This window comes from Peromyscus californicus, unplaced genomic scaffold (genome assembly GCF_007827085.1).
Source record: "Peromyscus californicus insignis strain IS unplaced genomic scaffold, ASM782708v3 Scaffold_11__1_contigs__length_118956290, whole genome shotgun sequence".
NCBI classification, from domain to species: Eukaryota; Metazoa; Chordata; class Mammalia; order Rodentia; family Cricetidae; genus Peromyscus; species Peromyscus californicus.
In genome coordinates this window covers 51,180,229-51,203,081 of record NW_026294402.1, presented here as the reverse complement: position 1 = coordinate 51,203,081, position 22,853 = coordinate 51,180,229, and the positions used below count along the sequence as shown (strand labels likewise).

Below are 22,853 nucleotides of genomic sequence, written 5' to 3'. Positions count from 1 at the left end.
ATGTTAGGAGATGCTCATCTAGCATGACCAAGTGCCTACTGTGCTCAAGTGTTGTGTGTAAGCTCCTCAGGGGATGGGTAGTGATGGGGTACCGAGGCATTCCTTGATGAAAAACACCTGTGAGAGAGAGAGAGAGAGAGCCTGGGCAGGAAGAAGGAAGCAATGAGACGGGAGGGGGTCACACACAGGCATGCAGGCCTCTCTGGGGATCAGGCCGCGTTTTCTGTGGGGCAGGGACAAGCTCATGATTTGTCAACATGGGAGGCTACTGATCGACGACGTTTAGAAAGGACGCTGCTGCAGGAGGGTGGGGGAGGGTGTAGAGAAAGAGATGGGGGATTCTGCCTGAAGGCTATCGTGGGATCGAGACAGGAAGATGATTTTAGAGCTACCATAGAGGCAAAGTGGGGCAGAGAAGGAGGCAAAGAAGGACCCTCACTTCCTGCTTGGTATTTTCTGGCCTTCTCCTGAGACCAGAGAATTGAAGGGCCAGAACTCGTGAGGGATAGGTTTTGGTTTTGGTTTTGTCTTTTAAAGATTTATTGTTTTATTTATATTTATTTATTTATTTCACGTATGAATGTTTTACTTGTATGTCTGTATGTATGTGCACCACATGCATGCCTGGTGACCATGGAGTTTAGAAAAGGCTGTCAGATCCCCTGGAACTGGAATTACAGATAATTGTGAACCATTACATGGTGCTGGGAATTGAACCTAGGGCCTCTGCATGAGCAATCAGTGATCTTAACCATTGAGCCATCTGTCTAGTCCTGTCTAGTCCTGTCTAGTTTGTTTTCGATGACGACTTCACCCAGAACTGACCCATGAACTGCTGGACTGGCAAGAATAGAGGTCAGGAGGGACTGGAGCAAGGCTGGAACATGGGAACCAGCCGCTGTGCATGATGCTGAGGGCCTAACACAGCTAAGGTCACCAGGCAGGGAACACGGGTCTAGGGCTGGATGGTGGCAGAGCTGAGGGGGGAGGAGCCACAGGAGGGGTGAAGGAAACACACCTAGAGCCAACACAGAACCCAGGAGAGGGGCCATCGCAAAAGGCGGAGGTGTCTGCAGTGACTGCCTTCTCTGGACCACCTCTAACACAGGATGGGCCGGCAGCACCCTGTGCAGAGCTCACCAGCTAGACGGGCACTCTGTGGTGTATATATTTTCTAGACTTTGTCACAGATCCATGCAACTGCCACCTCAGTCAGAAGGGACCTGAAGCTCATGGCAAGGTTACGAATGCCACCACACCTTCCCTTCCCCCATGGATTCATCCTCCATCTGCTTAATGTTGCTGTCTTATAAGTGTTATTTATAATCAAATTGTATATAACCTAGGGTCAAAATTGTTACTGTCATTTTATTTTACTTTTGAGACAAGGTCTTACTGTGTGGCTTAGGCTGGCCTGGAACTCACAACCCCCTTGCCTCTGCCTCTTGAGTGCTGGTAGTTGGTAGATGTACATCACCATGTTTGGCCTGAGATTGCTCTATTTTCAACTCAGCAAAATTAGGGGAGTGGACTTCTTCTTCCTCCTCCTCCTCCTCCTTCTCTTCCTCTTCCTCCTCCTCCCTCCCACCCTCTCTTTCTTTTTTGAACTGCTGGGGATTGAACCCCCCAAGAGTCTTGCACATTCTGGGCATGTGCACTGAGTTCATCCTCAGTCTTCTTTGTACTTGTTGCTTTGAGATAGCCTAGCTAAGTCTCCAGGATGGCCTGGAATTCATTCCATAGCCAGGCAGGGCCTGGGGCTGGAATTCACTCCATAGCCAGGCAGGGCCTGGGCCTGGAAATCACTCCATAGCCAGGCAGGGCCTGGGCCTAGAATTCACTCCATAGCCAGGCAGGCCTTGAACTACTCCTGGTCCTCCTCCATCAGCTTCCCACGTGGCTAGGATTACAGGCCTGTGCCCTCTGTCCCAGCAAGAGATGACCCTTCTAAATCATGGGAGAGCCCACCATGTGGCCACTGACAGAAAGGATGAGGGTCCAGTAAAGACATCGAGGGTTTGTAGGCGATGGGCGTGAGCTTTTAACAGTAAGGCTGTCCTTGGGTAAGGACTGCTGAAACGTGTGGGCAGGTACCAGGCAGGCACCTTGGCTGGCATCTGCTTCCTCTGTGAAAATGGTATGTAGTATCAGTTCTATATAAATGGTAAGTAGAGATAAGTGGGAAAAGGGACATAGTGCCATGTAGAGAGTGGTCGTGAGCTGCAGCGGCTGGAGTTGGGTGGTCCTGGGGCCACTGGCCACCAGAGCCCTAGAGTCTTCCTTGGGGACCATTTTCTCCAAGTACATGCGGCTTCCCCCACCCTGGGAGCCAAAGGGGGACTGGTTCGTTCGTCCTGGGGAGAGAGGAGTATGAGGGAACTGCTAGGGAGCATTTGCGTGTTAAATACGCTGGTGGCCATGAGCTCTCACCCTGGACAAGAAATGATGGCGAGGAGGAGCTCTGATGAAGGAGCTGAGAGTTTGACCAAGGACCAAGGGCAACTGGGCCAGACTGTGGCTCGGGAGACAAGCAGGAAGGAACGGAGCCAAGGTCACGGGGGTGGCTAGACAGAGAGCAGAGGACCGTGGCACTGGCCACCAAGCACGGTTAAATCACCGAAAAGATGGCAGGGGTAGGTGTACTGGAGTAAACCAGAGCCGTCCAGAGGTGGGGACGCTTGCCAGGAAGCTGCACAGCAGATGAGGGGACATCAAGGGTCAGGAGTGTCTGGACAGGAGGACTTCCTACCTGAATTCTGGGAGGGGGCCAAGGAGTGTCTTGGCCTACCCTGGCCCAGCAAAAGGCATCCACAAACATAGCTGTGTGCCTGCCTCTCAAATGGGAAAAGAGGCCCAGAGCTAAGCAAGGCTCAGGAACAGCAGACCCCGCCACAGCCTAGAAGGGCTGTTTGGCCTGGGGGCGGAGGGGGGCCAGTAGAGGCCTGATTCTGGTGCCAGTGCGCTGCCAGGGCTTCAGCAGTGCCCCTCCTATGACAGGCCTGGCTTTTCTTTATCTCTAAAATAGAGCCAGTTAATGGTGTGTGCTCCAGAGGTGAAGACTGATGAGTGGATTTTTTTTCTTTTGAAGCAGGGTCTAGCTATGTATGTAGCCTAGGCTAGCCTAAAACTCTCCATACTCCCCCTGAGTGCTAGAGTGGATTGCGATGCATACGTCCTGTGTGTCCTAGGCCAGCCTGGTTTATATGCAGGGAAACTTAGGCTTGGAGAGAGTAATTAACATTGACTTGCCCCCGCCCCAAGGCTCTTGTTATCACTTACGCTCTCCCTAGAGGTACCCTTCCCTCTAGAGTGCCTCACCCCAACCCACACTTGTGTGTACTTTTCCTAGTGTCCCTCTGGATGGTCCAGGAGCCCCCCAAGGAAGCAGGTTGAGGGCTTCATTCCCATGTGGCAGATAACTAAGGACGAGGTGGTGTTTCTCTCCCTACTGCCCCACTGTGTCAAAGGAGGATCTTCTGTATCAGGCAGTCTTTACTGCAGGGGACACAGAGGTCACGCAAATGCTGCTCCTGGCCTTAGGCCACAGTCTCATGGGGGAGAAATAATGAACAAAGGTAGTCACATTAACCAGTGGGGTACAGGGCCGAAAGGGGGTTGTTCAAGGGAACAGATTAGGGACTTGTACATTCCTACAGAAGTAAATAAAGAGCCAGCATCTCTGCTGACAAGCAAAGAGCCAGGTAGGGCGGGGCTCTGAAAGGCTGGAGGTGTTAGTGAAATGGAGAAGAGAGAGGGGAGCATCCTGGAGGAAGAAAGGAGAGAGTCTGGTAAGGAAGGTCCAGAGGGGCAGGGGAGAAGGCAAGCTGCCAGAGCGGGAGGCCACGCATGCTGGCTCTTGCAGATGTTTCAACCCCTCTGAAGGCTGGTGAACAGATGCCAACGGCGGGCAACTAGCCAGCGGATCCCCCAAGGCTGCACATGCCCCAGGCTGCCAAGAGCTGTGTTGGAGGGGCCTTCAGCTGGGGGTGTGGTGGGCCAGCCTGCTGTGTGTCCTTGAGCTGTATGCGCTGGAAAATGGGGCCACCCCAGCAATGTCTGGTGCCCCCCCCCACGTGGGCTGCAAGAGGGACCCCTGCTGGCCCTGCAGAACCTCTCCCAGCGACACACAAGCTGGTCCTTGGAGGGAAGGCATGGCAGAAAAAGAGGTGAAGGCTTAACTCCCTGGCAGAGATGCCAGCACAAACCCAAGGCATGGCAGAAAGTGGAGTTTGGGGAGAACCTTTGATTTAGAGAACAAGGTTTTGGCATCAAACTGTGATCAGAGAACAGAGGCAGCCGCCATGGTGCTGCAAGAGAGAGCGCTGGGAACCTCATTAATCTGATGCCTCCGTGTTCAAAGCGACACCTAATTGGAAGGAGCTGCAACTCGATGCCGGCTGGGTGGCCCATTGTTCCTGCTGGACACGTCACACCAGGTGATTTCAAAGTCTGTTCCTCGGGTCCCTGGGCCACTCACTGCCAATTAGCCACCATTTAAGGCCAGGCTGCCTGGGCTGGCGAGGCTGTTTAGGTAGCAAGGCTGCCTCAGTCCTGCTGTTTGATTCCATGCCTCTGTGAAAGCTCTCCAGACACCAGAGGGATTTTTGCTCTCTAAGAGTGGGCTGCAGGACCTCAGTAAGCGCCTGTCATCCCTACAGGGACAAGAGGCCATTCTCAGGACTTTTCTTATTCTTTGTCTTGGAGTTCTGCCCTCCTTACTGCCCCAGCCTAAGGTGCCCAGAGACATCAACTCTGTCTGCTCTACGAGTTCTAGATGCCCAGCCAGAGGTCAGATTTGCTCTGGCAATTCCGTGGGGTCTCTGTCCCCAAGGAAAGGCAGGCTCCTGCCTTCTCCTGGCTAGCACCTCCATTATGCACATGGTAGTTGCTTAGTAAAAGCTTGTTGGCTAGTATAGCCTCTCCCTTAGCATATTGCCCTCTGAGAAGCTGGCTGTTCTCACAGAGGTAAAGGCCTACAGCAGTGCCACTTGAAGGGCTTGGAGTGTGTCTTAGTTACTTCTCTGTTGCTGTGATAAAACCCCACGTCCAAGGTGATTCGTAAAAGGAAGTGTTTAATTTGGCTTACAGCTCCAGAGGGTCAGAGTGCATGATGGCAGAGGGCAGGAAGAGCTGAGAGTTCACATCTTGATCCACAACCACAAAGCAGAGAGAGTACTGGGGATTGCAGGGTCTATCCTATCCTACCCTATCCTATGCTATCCTATCCTATCCTATCCTACCCTATCCTATGCTATCCTATCCTATCCTATCCTATCCATCCTATCCTATCCTATCCTATCCTATCCTATCCTATCCTATCCTATCCTATCCTATGCTATCCTATCCTATCCTATCCTATCCTATCCTATCCTATCCTATGCTATCCTATCCTATCCTATCCTATCCTATCCTATCCTATCCTATCCTACCCTATGCTATCCTATCCTATCCTATGCTATCCTATCCTATCCTATCCTATCCTATGCTATCCTATCCTATCCTATCCTATCCTATGCTATCCTATCCTATCCTATCCTATCCTATCCTATCCTATCCTATCCTATCCTATGCTATCCTATCCTATCCTATTTTTTGAGACAGGGTTTCTCTGTGTAGCCCAGGCTGGTCTTGAACTCAGAGATTTGCCTGCCTCTGTCTCCTGTGTGCTGAGGATTAAAGGTGTGTACCACCATTGCCTGGCCCATGCAAGAGTCTTTTAAAACTTCAAAGCCTGCCCCCAGTGACACACCTCCTCCAACGAGGCCATACCCTCTAATCCTACCCAAACAGCTCCACCAACTGGGGACCAATTATGCAGACATATGACCCTATAGGGTTCATTTTCATTCAAACCACCACAGGGTGGCTTGAGAATGTCCCCCCATCCCCCGCCCCGGGATTCGTTTACCTGGGAACCACTGGGTTCTGGGAGATTGGAGTTTCTGCCTTTTAGGTTGCTGAGCCACCACTGACTTAGAGGCAGCTCCTGTTCAAAAGGAAGACTGGAATACTGGGCGTATACAGTAGGGGAGCCAAAGGCTGGCTGTCCTGACTCCTGGAGGCCAGGCCTGCTGCTGGTTCCAATCACCTGTTTGTGCTCTTGGGTGCGTTATATGCTTCAGTTTCCAAGTTTGTGGGCTAGAGATGATAACCCTGTCGTATTCTGTTCCCTGAGCTGCACAGAGTGAGCTCCATGAGAGAGTAAATGAGGTGTTGGGCCTGCTGAGGACCTGCAGGGTTTGCTTGCATACCTCTGGAAATGGGACACTCATTCACTCTCGTGGTCACCGTTCCCACTGGACAGTGGCAGCCATTAGAATGGTCGTTGCATTAGTTTCCTGGGGTGCTGTAAGTTACTACCAATGGGGAGGCTTCAAACAATAGAATTTCCTCTGTGCCATTTTTTTGCAGGCTGTCTGTTTGAAATCAAGGTGATAGACTGGTTGGTCTCTGAAGGCTCCAGGGGAGGTCTCTTCTCACCTTATCCAGCTTCTGGTGGCTGCTGGCAATCTTTGGGTGCTCTGATTTGTGGCTGTATCATGTTGCCTCTGTCTTTGACTGTGACGGTGTGTGTGTGTGTGTGTTTGCAGTGCGTGCATGTGTGTGTGTATGTGTATGTGTGTATGTGCACATGTGCATGCGTGTGTGTGTGTGTGTGTGTGTTTGCAGTGCGTGCATGTGTGTGTGTGTATGTGTAAGTGTGTATGTGCACATGTGCATGCGTGTGTGTGTGTGTGTGTGTGTGTGTGTGTGTGTGTGTGTGTGTGTGTAGAAACGGTCTGCCTATGAACATCGGCACTGGGTTAGAACTCACCCTATTCCAGTATGTCTGCCTTCTTCCTAGGCTTGTCTGCAGAGATCTGTGGGACACTGAAGCCCAGTGCCGCCTTCATTTCTTCATTTCCCCTCTGAACTTCCATCCCACAAGCCCCTCCCATCCCCCAGGCCAGACCATCACTCCCATCTGCCCAACAGGTGTCCAGTCCAGCCTTCTCAGGCCAAATCTGTCCCACAACACACACCAGGCTGCTGCTAAGGCATAAACTTCTTTCCCAGGACTCCTGGTCCAGCCTCCTGCTCCTCTTGCTCACTTGCTCACACCTTTTAGATGTGCAAACTCCCAACAGCCCACTCCAGGGCTCAGCCTGGGTCCCTCCAATTACCAGCTGCCTTGATGTCTAACACTGTAAACCCCTTCACCTCATTATAGGAAATTTCTCTTGAATGGCCTTTAAAAACCATCTCATTACACAGGAAGAACTGTAATTACTTTGCGCAAGACAGATTCTGAACAAGTTGGAGCTGTTACTGTCAAATCGGTGGGCTAGGCTCACCAGGCACTAGTTTGGCCACTAGGAGAGGGCTCCTCCCTCCATGTCACCCTTCCTGGCTCTGCTGTGCTGGGACCTGGACACCCTCATCACTGTTGGTGGCCTAGGAGGTCAGTCTCTCTTGGTGTGAGCAGAGCTGTCTCCAGCTGGGACCACACCCTTTCCTAGCATCTTATAGCCAGTGTCCTCCAGGCACTGGGACAACCCTGCCTCTTCCTAAGTCTGTCTGGGGGCAGGAGGAGCTTTTCCAGTGGCTCACAGCATCACAGTGGATTAGGACTCTGAAGGTCACTAAATTAGTTCTCGCCTTCAGCCATGTGCCTAGTCTCTGCCCAGGACCTTCTAAAATAGGATCCCATCCTTTCCCCAGCTGTGTGGAGGCTCCCTGTTGTCGGGGTTTAAGCACTGACATGGCCCCAAACTCCGTCTCTTCTGATGGTGTGATCATGGGTAAGTCACATGACCCTTCCGAGCTCGCTCTTCTTCAGGATCATGGGGAGTGACGGCTGTGGCCACATGGGCTAGGGGTTAGTCCTGGGCATAGGTCAGGAATGGACCCCGCCTTTTCCCAGGAGCCTTTGCTCAGGGCGTAACTGCAAATGGTGACAAGGGAACGCTAGAGAATGTAGACGGCCAGACAGGACAGTCTTGGAGGGCTTCTCTGAGGAGATGTCTCACTCCATGCTCAGACAGCTGTGGCGGAGGGGGGCAGTGTACACCAAGGGGACAGAGCCCTGGTGTGGAGGAGCGCAGGAGGAGATGGGGATAGGAAGGAAGGCTTAGTTATGTTGGGCTGAGTCTGGGTCATGTAAAAAGCATAGAAGTTGTTGGAGTTAACCTTTAATATTTTATTTTTATGTTTAATTGTGTATATGTCTGAATGTGGGTTTGTGCATGTGGGTGCGGTGCCTATGGAAGCCAGAAGAGGGCATCAGATTACCTAGAGCTGGAGTTACAGACAGCTGTGAACTGTCTACTGTGGGTGCTGGGAACTGAACTCATGTCCTCTGCAAGAGCAGTATGTGCTCTTAAATACTGAGCCCCTTGGAGTAAGTTTTACACGTGGAAAGGACCTAATCTAACTTAGGCCTGTCTTCCAGGGGAACGTTGAGTGAGGGACACAGGGACACAGGGTGAGAAGCTCTGTGATCTGGAGGGTGGAGGTGGGCCTGGCCAAGAATGGGTGCTCAGTGCAGTGTGGGCCGGAGACTCAATGTGCTGGCCTAGAGAGTGGCAGGGGCCCCCAGGCTTCCGGCTGAAACAGTTCCAACCTTTCCAGAGGCAGAGGCCGAGGCCTGGAGTGGGAAGATGGAGGGTGAGTGGTTGGCAGGTCACCCGTGGAAGATGACAAGCGTCTGAGCTGTAGCCACTGTGAAGTTTTCACCCACATTCTTCAGATGAGGGATCCGAAGGTCAGAGGGGTGACATATCTCTGCCAAGGCCACACAGCCTCCAATGCTTAGAGCCAGGGTATAGATCTAGAGTCCCCAACTTCTGATGCCATTCCTCCGTCTTTGGCACGGGAGAGGAACAGCACTTGGTCAGAGGATGTGAGAGGTACGTTGGTGTTGCTGAGTCCAGCATCTCTCTATTGCAACCTTAGTCTCCACCCCAGGCCATCTCTGGACTCAGAGCATACTGTCTCCTAACACCCCACAGAGTGCCCTTGGCTAGCAGGCCTCAGCATTCTGGGAGGATAGGGCAGATCAGCTCTTGGCCTCACTGTGTGAGGAAGGATCCAACAACATTCTTCCACTGGTCAGGGCAGGGCAGCTCCAAGACTCCCCTGGTCCCCCTGGACTTGGAGGAAGAGTGGAGCTTCCCTGGTCCACCCAGGGCCCTTCTCCTAAGGCTGAGCTAGGCAGAGAGGAGCAAAGCTCCGTGGTGGCTCCAAACCTGGGTGGAAATCGGATTGGGCTCCACTGATGTCCTGAGCCTGCCATGGACTCTGTCCCCCCCTACATGGTGAGACCTGAGCCCCTTTCCCTTGCGCCCCGAGGACCCCCAGCCTCCTGCCTTCTCAGCAGAGCTGAAAAACATCTCTAGGCTGTGGCTTGTGGAAGGAAGATGGGAGCAACACTCTGCAGGGTGGGTGACCGAGGCAGGACTGAACAGTGTATGGTATGTCCCTGCATGTGTCTATGCATGTGCATATGTCTATGCACACATGCCCATGTGCACTAGGGAAAGCCTCAGGTAGAAGCCAGCAGCACAGAAGGAAGACAAGAGATAGCGTAGACAGTGACTAGGAGGGGACTTAGTAACAGCAAGGTCCTCTTCTCCCCGGGATGAGATAGTTCAGAAGGGATGAGAGGTGGCATTGTAAGTGTCGCTGGCCGGGTCATGTCCTGTTGCCACCACAGGCTTCATCAGGGCCACCCCGATCTCAGAGTATACTGTCCCCTAAAGCCCAATGGGAGTGCTCCTGGTCAGCAGGATAAATGCAGCAGCTTTTTATACAAAATGAGAAATCTTCTAGACTCCTAGATTGACGTTGCTCTAGGTACAAACTGGTCACAGTAACTGATGACTATACTACAAACATGGCGAGAACCCACAATGTGGGGGACACTGAGCCAGGGGCAGCCTTAGTCTATGACCAGAATCAGGGCACGTGTGTGACTGGATCAGGGACTAGTGTGGGATCAGGCCAAGGCCCAATGTGTGACCAGGCTCAGGGTTGGGTGTGTGACCTGGATCAAGGCTCAGCGTGTGGCCCAAATCAGGCTTAGTGTGTAGCCAGAACGGATGCTGTCTTTCATCTCTGCTCCCTGTGCACACTCCGCCTGTCTTCCCGTGGGGCTTATTAGACGTCCAAGGCTGATGTCACACACGCGGAGCCTTGACTAGCAAATCTTAAATCCCTGGGCAGAAGCCCGATGATGACAGTCTTCCCACAGCTTCTCACAGTGGAAGCTGCATGGACACCGAGTGATGGCTGTTATTGTCACAGTTACAGATTAAGAAACCGGAACTCAAACGGTAAAAGACTCTATAAGGTCGTCCAGCAAGTCAGTAGTTTAGCTTAGATTCCAACTCTTGTCCCCTTCTCCCTTATCGTCCTCTGGAGCTGGGAGGGACCCTCCAAGCTCTCACCCTGACCAGCAAGACCTCTGATTGAATCTTCCTCCCCTTGCATCTGGACTCGGGTTATGAATCCAGCCTTCCCTTGGAATGGTAACTGGGCTGTGGGTAGACCAGGAGACCCTCCTCTGTGGTCTGAGGCATGTGAGCAGATCTTGTGCTACCAGAGTTAGGGCTGAGCAGAGCCTGTCCACAGACCCCATAGGACCCAGGGTCTGAGGTTTGACCTCCCACAGGTAAAGCGATGTAACTGCTCCACTAGAGAGAGGCATTTGAGATGCTGTGGCCTCCGATTTCAGATCTGTGAAGGATCCTTCCCGGTGGCCGCACAAACATTCCCTCCTTTCCTTCCAGGAAGTTGAGGCATGAGAACTACCCCTTCTTCTTTATAGGCATGGACACCTCGTGCTGGATTTGAGCCCAAGACACACAGTATATTGGGGGATGGAGGCTAGACCCTGAGACGTCTACCTCTAGCTGCCAGTGTTCCCCATCTAAGGTCAGACCCCTTGCAGGAGCTGAAAAGCCACTAATGCACCAAGGAGCTGGGTCTTCTGAGTGGGAGCAGACCTTCTAACATTTCTCAGCAACAAGAGTCTTTCCATTTGTGAGTCACTTGGAAGATCTCGTGGCTCCAGAGTTGCACCTCCCACTGCCAATAGTTCTAGATGTTGACTTTCTTGTGAGACTCCAAGAGTGATGATCTGGCATGGCACCATGATACCTGACCTCCTGGACTTTCCTCTACTCCATGTGTTAGCTGCTCTCCTAATTCCATGTTGAGATTCATCTCTTTGCCTAGTCCCTCAACACTCTGTCTCTGTCCAAGTCCATTCAGGCTCTACTGGCAGGCTCCCCAACCCCTGGGTATTCACCCCACTGTGGGGATGCAGTGCTTTGAGGCAGGGGTGGAGAGGGGAGAGAGCCATCGGAAGCCAAAGCGAGGCTTTGCCCTTTATGTCATCTTCTCAGTTCTCCCTACAACCTAGTCCCAGGCTTGCTGCTGCAGCTTTATGCAACCTCTGACTTTGTGGCCTCTGGACTGTTTCTGGAAGGTTCTTTCCTACCGTTCTCCACTTACGCAGATTCAGCAACAGCAGCCACTTGGAGTGAGGCTGAAAAATACTTGGAGTAATTCAACTTGGATCTCTGGATCCAGCGTGGTACCCACTCAGTCTACCCCCTGCCTGTAGCTGGCTCAAGACCCAGACCCCAGCCAGCAGCTCCACCCATCTCCTAGCCAAACTGGTAGCTTTGGAAGAGGGCAACCTTGGCCTCAGATCCACCCTGATATCTCCGGACACAAATCACTCACATCGAGTATGGTACAGAGAAAGTGCCCTGTACTGGCTGGGCTTATGTCAGATTGATACAAGTTATAGTCATTTGGGAAGCGGAGACCTCAATTGGAAAAAAATGCCCCCCCAGACCTGTAGGCAACCTGTAGTATATTTTCTTAATTAGTGATTGATATGGGAGGTCCCAGCCCTTGGTGGTGGTGCCACCCCTGGGTGGATGGTCCTGCATGGTATAAGAAAGCAGGCTAAGCAAATTATAAGGAGTAAGTTGGTAAACAGCATTCCTCCATGGCCTCTGCATCAGCTCCTGCCTCTAGGTTTCTGCCTTGAGTTCTGCCCTGACTTCCCTGGATGATGGACTACGAGCTGTAAGCTGAAATAAACCCTTTCTTCTCTACATTGCTTTTGATCATGCTGTTTATCACAGCAACAGAAACCCTAAGACATGCCCCAGACGCTTTAGCTGCTACTTTTAGGGGTATAAGTAGTGAGCCATCACCACAGTGATAGGACAGCCTACCAGGAGAGCCTCAATCAGTCGAAAGTCACCACCACGTGAGGGTTTCCAGGATCTGATTCTTCTCCCAGAGTTAGTGCCTTCTTTTGACTTATTTCCATTTCTCTCCGGTGCTCTGGCTTGGGACAGGCCCGGCATACTGTGAGGCAGATTCCAAGATGTTGGGTGGGTATGTTGGAGGAAGTAGCTCATAGGGCTGCCGCTACAAGGAGACATGGGGGCAGGTTTGAGGGCAGAGGGGCTCTCCTGAGTGGAGCTTGTCCCCAGCCATCTTCCCAGACTCGCATGAGGGTCTGCTACATCTCCAAGAGTGCTGGTGTGTGTGGTAAGAACAGGACCTATGACACCGTGACCTTGGCCTTGGTCTCATCCTTGCCCCACTTACTTCCTGGACAGCATTCTAGTCTGATTACATGGCTACCAACTGGCTGGTTGTTAAACTCAGGTCAATGGCAGTTAATTAAACAGCGTGTCTGAGGTAGAGGGATGCTGAGGAGCAGACTCCAAAAGGCCCAGTTACGAGGATGGGATAGGAGGTAATCTTTAGTGTGCACCTATGTGCCTGCCAGGTACTAGACTAGTTGCTGTGAGTTAGGGGTCTCCCTGTTTGCTAATGATAAGAGGAGGGCTCAGGAATGAAGGAGATTTTCGGGTCTTCAGCAGCAAATGTGAATGCCCAAGGAGAGAGGGCTGGGCTTGAAGGAAGTGGAACTGACCTTGGAGGATCCCATCATGGTGGCTCCTACCATGCCAGTGATCTTAGCTGGCTTGAGTGTATAGCATGTAGCCTAAGGTGAAAACACTGGGTTTCTATTAGCACAGTCCACGGGGTGGTGATGGAGGTGGTGGTGGTGGTGGTGGTGGTGGTGGTGGTGGTGGTGGTGGTGGTGGTGGAGGTGGTGGTGGTGGTGGTGGTGATGGAGGTGGTGGTGATGGAGGTGGTGGTGGTGATGGTGGTGGTGGTGGTGGTGGTGGTGGTGGTGGTGGTGGTGGTGGTCTACAGAGCTTCCTGCGTCTCCACTTCCCGTCTCCCTATGCCACCTCATGGGGCTCAGTCCAGTTCCATGTTCCTTAGACCCTTCCTGCATACCCTCTCCTGTGGACCTAATGACCTTGACATTCCTGGTCTGCGCCCCTGGCATCCTTTCAGCTCTGGCTCATAGAGGCCAGCGCCCTCCACCATGGCCACACCTCTCTCTCGGTGTCTCCACCTTCCCATTCTCCCTCCAGCCTGGAGCTCATCTTGAGCTTGTGGATGGGCCACCTCTCCCCAGGTTCCTCATTCCACAGCTTCTGCCTTGCATCCACCCCCAGCTCTAGACAGCATCTCTAAGCCAGACTTTTTGTTGGCCTCCTAGAACTCCTGGGCAGTGCTTCAGGGTCTCAGTATCCCCAGATGTTGAGCAGGTTAGAATGATGCCTGGAACATAATAGGCTCCTAATAAACGCTTGTTGAATTGCGGAACCAAGGGACAAGTTCTGGCTTGTGTGAGCCACCAGAGCATTGTGGAGATCAAAGTAGTTGATGTCTTACAAGGGCTTGGCAAGACCTGACTGTGTTGTTTGGACAGCAGGCACCAAGGGTGTGCAAGAGGATGCTGCTGCACAGGGTGTTGAAAGTGCGACTTCACTGCAGATGGCCCCGCCTCTCCATCCCTTCACCTACCACCATCCGTAGGCTCCACCCATCCTCCCTGCCCTCTCTTCTCAGCTTGGCTCACTGCCAGCTTCTCCCTTGTAATCCATCCTCCACCTGGTGGCATCCAGCAAGATCTTTCTGAAGCACAAATTGGTCCCTGTCATTCCCCACTTAAAACCCTTCAGGCTCCTGATGGCTCTGAGGATAAGAGCTAAACCCTTCAGACCCTGAGGGAGGGGGATGGCCTCCCTCTCCAATCCATTGCTCCAGCCTGCCTCTGTCTGCAAAGCCCTGCTCTGTTGTTTCCTCCTCCAAACCCCTTCACATTCCTTCCCTGGAGCCCTTCCCTGAATCTAACTGTGAAGTGGACACCCCTTGCCACATTGCCAAGTCTCTTGGGCTTCCATTCACACCACCCCAAGATTGTCTCTACCTTCTAGTATGGCTCCACTAGCCTATGAGTGCCCTAAGGCAGGATCTTAGGTGTTTTGTATTCTTAGTTCTCACAAAGCATTGGTGGAATTAGCTGAATGAATGAATGGATGAATGAATGAATGAATGAATGAATGAACGAACAAGCAGCTCTCCCAGAATGCAGTGATTCTGGGCTGGAACTTTAGACCTGCCTGGTTGAGGGTCAGGGTATGAGGGCAACAGTGTGTCTCTGTGTGCTCTGGGAGTGGCCTTCTTTTGTGTGTGTCTTGTTGACATCTTGCCTGGATGTGCTACCAGAATGGCCCTCCTGGTGCAGCATGTGCCCTGCAGTAGCAGAGGCTGCATCTTCAGAGAGGCCCTGAACCGTTCCCCTGGGAGGCATGAGATGTCTTGCTAGGGGAAGCACGGAGGCCCTGATGCTCACCCCACATACAGTTTCCCTGGGACCTTTCACCATACTGCTGTGTGTGTGTGTGTGTGTGTGTGTGTGTGTGTGTGTGTGTGTGTGTGTCTCCTGCCTTTGCCCTGCTATGCTTTGGCCACCTCCCTATTCTTGCAGATCTGTGCCCTGACGTTTTTTGGCTTCCTGGCCAGCTTTCAGGTGCCGATTCCTTTTCCATGAGTGCCACCATTCTGTGGGGCTAAGCCTTGCCTGACAAGCCACCATATCTGTTCCCAGCCCCCTCTAACCCCTGCTTTATAACTGTAAATCTGTGCTGTGTGCCAGGCCCTGTTGTGGGGGTGGGGATGAGAAGGAAGGTGTCTCTTCTGGGTCCTCTAACCCATTGGCATCTTGCCTGGATGTGCCTCCAGAACGGCCCTTCTGGTGCAGCATGTGCCCGGCAGTAGCAGAGGCTGCATCTTCAGTGAGGGGCCCTGAACTGTTCCCCTTGGGTGGGCCCAGACAGGGCCTCACTGCAGGTGTGGAGCGGGGAGGGCCAGGGGAGGGGATCAGGAGGCCCACTGGAGGAAGCTATGGCGTCTAGGTGGGCCGATGAGAAGGAAGAGGACAGTAAGATCCTCACTGGTGGGCACAACTGTCCCCTCTGTGCTCTGCCTCACACCTGCCACCAGCATGGTCACTGGGTGTCATTAGGTCCATCAACAGATGGAGAAACAGAGACCTAAAGAGGCCCCCGGTCACGAGAGGCATTGTCAGGCCTGGACACTTGTCTGTTGTCCTTTTAGGAGGAAGCTAAAGGAGATTCTGGAAGAGGGAAGGGAGACTGGTACCTGCCACACCCCACTAGGCAGGCGCAGCAGCTCCTGATAGTGACTGTCCAGGAGGAGGGGGGGAGGCTTCAGGCTGGTCCTGCCCCCTGCACCACCCACTGTGGGAGAGCCCTCACAAGAGAGGCCCCACGGCCCCTCCCCCCAGAGGCAGGCACTTTGCCTATTCGGAGGATAATTCCCCATTATACAGAGATATTTAGCCTAATAGAAGCCGACAGATCATTCAGGGCAGTAATGTACTCCAGCTTCAAGCGGTTAGTTTCCTCAGCCTGAACTCCCGGATTAAAGACTCCTTGCCCATGCCCGCCCCGCACTGGTGCCTATGACCTTGACTGCGGTGATGGGGTAGGTTTCTCCCTCTCTGTCTCTCCCTCCTGTTGTTTTGCTGGTTTCTCTCTCTCTCTCTCTCTCTCTCTCTCTCTCTCTCTCTCTCTCTCTCTCTCTCAAAAAGGGATTTTCTTCTTAAATATTCAGCCAAAAGGCTATTGCTTAAACCCTGTGTGCTCTGGGGACAGGCTCACCGTGTTCAGCTGCCATCCATCATGGGGCCTGGCTGGGCCAGAGCACTGGCTCAACCGTGTGGTGCTGGAGGACATTTGGTGGCTGGACCCTTTGGTGGGGCACAAGCACATAGGGACTGACAGACAGCCTGTACTCTCTCTGCCCAGCTCCAGGCCTACAGAGACCTGGCATGCTCTCTTCTCTAAGTGCTGAGAACCCAGGGTCCGTGGATACTGAAGGAGGAGTCTTCTGAGTTAGGACCCCCAGCAACCTGTGACCTGCTGGATGAGGGAATTGGCAGCTGGGGAGCCCTTCCGTATGGGGAGGTTCCTGCTTCTTCCAGGCAAGCATGGTAGGATAATTTTGGGGATGGGAGTTGGTAAGTTCTCTAGGTGAGATGCCACTGAGGGATCCTGGGGCTGCTGTGCTATAGGACCCTGGGATGATCTCATTTCTTCTCTGGGACCCAATTTCCCATCTGCTAAATGGGATGATACATTTTAACCTATTTGCTCCTGATGCAGGTGAGGACTGAATTGGAGTACGGTGATGTGACTGACTGCTGTCCTGGGCACTGATTGATTGGAGAACAGGTGTTCTAGAGTGCAGTGATGTGATTGACTGCTGTCCTGGGCACTGATTGATTGGAGAACAGGTGTTCTAGAGTGCAATGATGTGACTGACTGCTGTCCTGGGCACTGATTGACTGGAGAACAGGTGTTCTAGAGTACAGTGATGTGACTGACTGCTGTCCTGGACACTGATTGGAGAACAGGTGTGTTCTAGAGTACAGTGATGTGACTGACTGCTGTCCTGGGCACTGACTGATTGGAGAACAGGTGTTCTAGAGTGCAGTGATGTGATTGACTGCTGTCCTGGGCACTGATTGACTGGAGAACAGGTGTTCTAGAGTGCAGTGATGTGACTGACTGCTGTCCTGGGCACTGACTGATTGGAGAACAGGTGTTCTAGAGTACAGTAATGTGACTGACTGCTGTCCTGGACACTATTTTGCTTTCAGTGTCTGTCACACTCACTTTGACACATACAATCTAGCCTTGATTTTGTGCATAGATGAAATTTAAGAAATGTATGACAGGAAGCAACTTTCCTGTTTAGGGAAAATCCCCACCCAACAGGTGGGCATCCCAGATTCCCTTGTAGCCTTCAGAGACAGAGCTCACTCCTCCTCACACTGGACAGGGGCCTACGATCTTTTCTTACTGGGCCCTGCTCTACTCTCTCTGGCATGAATACCACACTGCTTTGTCAGAAACCTGGAGTCCTGTCCAGGCCCTGGAGTCTTCTGCCAGGGACATCAGCGATGATGTCTCTCTGAGCAGACCTTTTGATACAGTGATGGGGCATGGCTCTTTGGAGGTGGCTGGACCATTTTAAGAGCTATTGTAGGTGCTGGAGAGATGGCTCAGTGGTTAAGAGCACTGGCTGATTTTTCTGAGGGCTCAGGTTCCATTCCCAGCTCCTACATGGTGGCTGAGAACCATCTGTAACTCCAGTCCCAGGGGATCTGGTGCCCTCTTCTGGCTTCTGCAGGCACCAAGCACACACGTGATATACAAGCATGGGAAACACATCCTATAAATAACATAAAGTATCATAAAATAAATAAATAAAATTTAAAAATAAGTTTAATAAGAGAGCTGAAGGGGCTGGTCACCGAGGCCCCAAGAACTCTAAGCAGCCAGGCTCCACTCTGCATCTGGTTCTTGGAGCTGCTCATAGGACCCACTCAGACCCTAGAAACTCTCCTGCCTATTAATATAGCAAGTGGAGGAATTTGAGCAAAGGATTGTTCCCTTCCCTCTGGACCCTCCTGGACTAGGTCTACCACAAAGGCTCCATCTGAGTCTATCAATCATATTTCTGGCAGGACCTGATAGTGCCTGTGAGAGCCTCTGGGAAGCCAGTGTGACCATCCCTGCCACCTCCATAAGAGCCTCCCACCGGAACCCCGTGTGATGTGCTCACTCACAGGCTTGGAACTGACTATTTAACCACTGAGCTTCCCAGCCCCCCACGTTTCTGTTTTGTCCATAAGGAAGTCGTGCAGGCCCTGCTTGTGCCTGCGGGAGTCTCTGTCTGTCATTATTTGATACACATCTCTCCCTGTGAGACTAGAGCAAACTGCACAGACTCCTCCAGCTGCCTGTCTTTTCAGTGTTCTGCATAGCATTTCCAGAACTCCCTTGTAGAATAGCTTGGAAGCTAACTAGCCCAAGCCCAGGTGGCCTTTTAGCCCCCTATAGGGAACCAACGGGGCTGGGTGCTGATAGACAGAGATGTCTCAAGACCTTCCATCCAGCTTTTGATGGTGGTGGTGGTGGTGTGTCTGTGTGCAGATCAGGGAACAGAGCCTTCAGACATGAGATGGCCAACCCAGACCTACACCCGGCAAGGGCAGAGCAGGCAGGAACTCCAATCTAGGACGCTCCATGATCCAGCTCAAAGCTCTACCCCTTACTGCCTCTTCCCCTCAGCCTCCATACTCTTCCCCATCACCCCTGCCTGTCCCTTCTTCCGGGCTCAGCCAGCATAGTCTTGAACAGGCCCCTGCTGGGCCTCTTCTAAGCCACCCATCTGGTCCTGTCTGAGGACTGGCTTGTCTCCTGTCAGAGGGTGAGGATCGCTGTGCCTTTTCCTGTGTTCCCTGCACAGGATGAGGGAAGAGAAAGGGGGCTCGGGAAGGAAGATGCACCCCCCGGGGAACTGAGACTCAGGAGGGGTAGGCGGCTCCATGGGTGTCGCATCTGCTTGTTATTTTTCAGAGTTATTTTTAAGTCGGTGGTCTGGTTGTAAGAGCAGCATGTGTCTGTGAATGTGGCTCTGGACTCACCCTCTTCCTCTTGTCTTCTTACCCCGCCTCCTCATCCCAAGCATCAGACAACTGCTGTTGGTGCTGCTGAGGCAGGCAGGCGGACAGCCTCCCCCCTCACGCTCTCCAGCCTTGTCTCCTCCTCCTTGGGTGACTGTGACAGCCAGCCCACTGTCTCCCCCCGCCCCCCGCTCCAGTTGGCAGCTCGAAAGGACTTTTAACAATGAAGCAAACATCATTGCACTTATCTGGTTAAAGCCCTCTGGTGGCTTTTTCTTACATTTGGGGTGGTAGCCAAAGCCCCCACCTTGGCCTTCAGGGCCTCAGCCGCCTTGCAGCCTCACTTCCTGAAGCATAAGTTCAAGGTGGCCCCCTTCAGGAAGACCTCCCCTGACCCTCTGGCTAGAGCAGCTCCAGCCCTGCTCCTGCTGCCCTCCTCTTGCTGGGTGTTAGGATTTCCATTGCATTCGGCTCTCTTAGGAAGTGCCGTGTTTGCTTCTCTGCTCATCTTCTGGCTCCATGACAGTACCAGACTCATCTATCCCATGCCCTCATGCCCTCCTACATTGCGGGTACCTAGGGCACACCTAGCACCCAGTACTTCCTCAAAAGCGTTTTGTGAATGAACAAGTAATGCAGAGACAGAGAAAGGAACGAGTGGATGATGAAGCTAACTACACTGGCAGTTGACGACTCTGTGTGTGTGTGTGTGTGTGTGTGTGTCTGTCTGTCTGTGTGTCTGTGTGTCTGTCTGTGTCTTTGTGTTCCTCTGTGTGACTGTGACTCTGTGTGTGTGTGTGTGTGTGTCTGTCTGTCTGTCTGTCTGTGTCTATGTGTTCCTCTGTGTGACTGTGACTCTGTGTGTGTGTGTGTGTGTGTGTGTGTGTGTGTGTGTGTGTGTGTGTGTGTGTGATGAGGCTTGGGAGGCCCTGGCCTGACGCTCTACCTGCATAGGTAGCTCACAGGTGGGGGTACACTTGCTGTTCAGCCACGTGACGTCTTTCACCTCTCAGGCCTCCATTATTACCTGTGGACTGATGCTGTCCAGTTGGAGGCCATGGCCTTTGAGGTCACCTGTGCCGGCAACTACCTGATGCCCTGGGGGAAGGGCGGGAGTCTGGTGTGGATGGCCGTTCACCTGGGCTTTCTGCTGCTGAGTGCAGGCTCAGGGCAGGAGGCTGCTGGGGGAGCGGCCTGCATCTCGCTGCTCCTGGGAGGCAGACTGCACTCAGAGTCAAGGTCCCTAGATGCAGCTGTAGCTTCAGTCGGATAAGTTTTCATCCTCCTGTGTGTGTCCTTGCGTTTTCAAGAACTTTTTTTTGATACTTTTACTTCTTGAATTGCTAGCTTTCAATTGTTATGTGTTTTTCTATGAAATAAAATTGAGAAGACAAAAAAAGCCCACTCCATCTCAATTCTACCATGTCAAGGCCATGGCGGTTCCTGGGCTTTTCCTGTGAAGACAGGGCTAGCTAGAGTGTGGCACAAGGGGCTCTTTCCGTTGGTGGACGGCTCCCTCCCCCCACCTGTGAAAGGGGTCACTCCTTCCTTTGTAATACGGCCATGATGGCAGGGGAACCAGATGGAGAGGTCTCCCCTGGAAGGAGGGAACCCAGGCTTCAGCCTCAACTCCGCCCTCCCCGGGTGGAGCCGGAGCCATGGGTGGCTGCTTCAGACCTCAGCTGTGACCTAGAACGTGAGTCTGTGATCTGGAGCCCAGGGGGAGCCAGGAGGTGTGAGTGGGCTTCGCAGAGCCTTGACCCCACCTTGACCCCGCCCTCCTAGCTTCCGTCCCCTCCCGTGGTTATCACTGCTATACTGTGTTGGTTATTTTTATTGTCTGAGCGCTGTCCTATTGAGCAGAGGAGCTGGGAGTCCCTTTGATAACTTGGTTGTAATGTTCAGGTAGAGGCCAGCTTTGTTCCCAGATCCCAAGGGATTTACCTCTAGACACATTTTCTCCCAGACAGTCTCAAGGACATCTCTTAAGGCTGCTCTGTCAGCGGTGACAGGTAGGCAAGGGGTACCTGCTTGGAAAGGTGGAGCCTTTCAAGGGTGGCCTGGCACACTGTCTTGAGGCAGCAGCATGGGGTTTAGGGCTGTGAGACCCTTACAGTGCCGTGATAGGAGAGCCTGACACCACTCACAAGAAGGATGGTGGGCTCCTGGAAGGGTGAGAGTAGGTCTGAGGGAGCCGGGTTCTGGTTTCGCCTTTGCTACTGTTTAACTGTGTGGCCGCGGGCAAATTCTTCTCTGAACCTCAGATTTTCCTTTGACTGGCTCAGCTAGACAAGGGTTGATCCAGCTTGTGTTGTCCAGTATGATAGCTGCTAGCCGCCTATAAATTAAAATGTAAGTTAATTCAATAAAACCAAGTGGGCCGGGGATGATATGACTGTAGCTAAAAGGGCTTGTTGTGAAAACTGAATGTCTGAGTTTCATACTCAGATCATACAGGAGGAGAGGGTCAACTCTCTCTCTCTCTCTCTCTCTCTCTCTCTCTCTCTCTCACACACACACACACACACACACACACACACACACACACACACACAAACCAATCAGTTAGCTTCACTATCCACACAGCTTTATGCATGGGTGGCTGGTGGCCACCATGTTGAAGAACCTTGGTCTCAGTGTAGAAAACTCTATTGGGCATGCAGATCTGAAGGTACTTCCTGGGGCCTAGTAAGCCCTAGTGAGCTGTGAGCCTATGATTCTGGGCCTCTGTCTTTGGATCTTCTTATAGGGCCAGGACAAAAGGAGACAGCTCTGAGCTCAGAGGCAGCACCCTGAAGAAGGAGTGACTTGTCAAAAGCCAGCAACTCTGGAAGGGTCTGTATGTGTGGTCACCACACCCTGTCTCTCAGCCGGAGCCTCTGCCTGGAGAATGTGAGGCAGAGGGTAGGGGACCCTTGGAGTGACCCCAATCCAGGAATGAGTCAGTAGCACAGTGTGAAGGTACAGCCTGTGGCCTCCTGATTGCTCACACAGGAGGGTCTGGCTCCTCCCTCCCTTCTTTCAGGGAGAAACCCTTGACTAGAGGCTCGCCTACCACCTGGGGGACCTAGGAGTAGGAACAAGACACCAGGTTAAGGAAGCGAAGGCAAGCCTGGCTGATCTCACCCCAGATTACACTGTTAGGCCAACATTGCCACCCCCACTTCCCAACCCCCTCCCCCACCCCCAGCCCTTCATAAGACCCCCACAGCTCACTCCTGCTTCTCTTCTTTTTTAGGGATCCTAAGGCAATGTCCTGGCTGTCTTGAGTCTGTGGGCCGCATAGCTTCCTGCCCAACTCTGGGGCTCTGACCCCGTCCAGCCCTGACCAGCCTCAAGCTGATTCCTGTCCCCACCTGGTCCGGGGGGCTCCTCGTGCTTCAGGACTCAGCCAAGCACTGCAACAGTTACGGTAAGCGCACCCCAATCACCCCTACTCCCTAGCTCTAGGGATACCTGAGTGTTCTTGGCCCTGGAGGAGAAAGGACACTTCTGTGAACACTCCGTATCAGAATTACAAGTAAGGGTTGGAGAAAGCCTGTTTCGGGGAAATGAAATTATCAGCTCACATAGCCAGTGTCTGGTGGTAGGGTGGGCTCCAGGCAAAGCTTGATTCAGTGGTTCAGACATTGTGAAAAGACTCTGAATTCTGAGTGTGGCCTTTATGCCTCTTTCTTGGTAATGGCTGTATTTAGTGGCATTTGACACAATCCAGGCCAGGGTATTTCTAGATTTAAGTCTAGGCTTGAAGATAGAAATCTACTTTCATGACAAAACAAATTAAAGCTCTAGAACTGATCTCTTGGTCCTCATTGGCAAGATTTGGACCATCCTGAGTCTTCAGCTGGGTCCACGGATCTTGAAGACACTGCTGGCCTAGGGGCCCGGGGGTCTAAACCTTTCGAAGTCAGGTAACCAGGGCAGAGAGGAGGTTGTTTCTCAAAGAAATCTTGAACCTTGCTGAGGAGACTTTACGACTGAA

The 22,853-nt window shown here is 52.5% G+C and overlaps 1 protein-coding gene across 6 annotated transcripts in view; it reads left to right on the top strand.

Annotated features, from left to right (window-relative positions):
• Positions 1-22,853, top strand: part of Lingo1 (leucine rich repeat and Ig domain containing 1) — a 266,682-nt gene that overhangs the window by 95,498 nt on the left and 148,331 nt on the right. For all 6 annotated transcript variants that reach the window (XR_008222940.1, XR_008222941.1, XM_052761253.1 and 3 more), the window contains one exon: positions 22,110-22,283. The gene's annotated coding sequence lies outside the window, so the exon portion shown is untranslated. The remainder of the gene's footprint in view (positions 1-22,109; positions 22,284-22,853) is intronic.